The sequence below is a fragment of the Pan troglodytes genome, chromosome 12, assembly GCF_028858775.2.
Source record: "Pan troglodytes isolate AG18354 chromosome 12, NHGRI_mPanTro3-v2.0_pri, whole genome shotgun sequence".
NCBI lineage: Eukaryota > Metazoa > Chordata > Mammalia > Primates > Hominidae > Pan > Pan troglodytes.
In genome coordinates this window covers 17,474,222-17,474,470 of record NC_072410.2, presented here as the reverse complement: position 1 = coordinate 17,474,470, position 249 = coordinate 17,474,222, and positions in this window count along the sequence as shown.

Here is a 249-nt window from a genome sequence, read left to right as displayed (position 1 = left end):
GTGGATCACCTGAGGTCAGGAGTTCAAGACCAGCCTAACATGGTGAAACCCCATCTCTACTAAAAATACAAAAATTAGCCTGGCATAGTGGTGGGTGCCTGTAATCCCAGCTACTCAGGAGGCTGAGGCAGGAGAATCGCTTGAACGCGGGAAGCGGAGGTTGCAGTGAGCTGAGATTGTGCCATTGCACTTTAGCCTGGGTGACAGAGCGAGACTCTGTCTCAAAAAAAAAAAAAAAAGGGAGAGAAG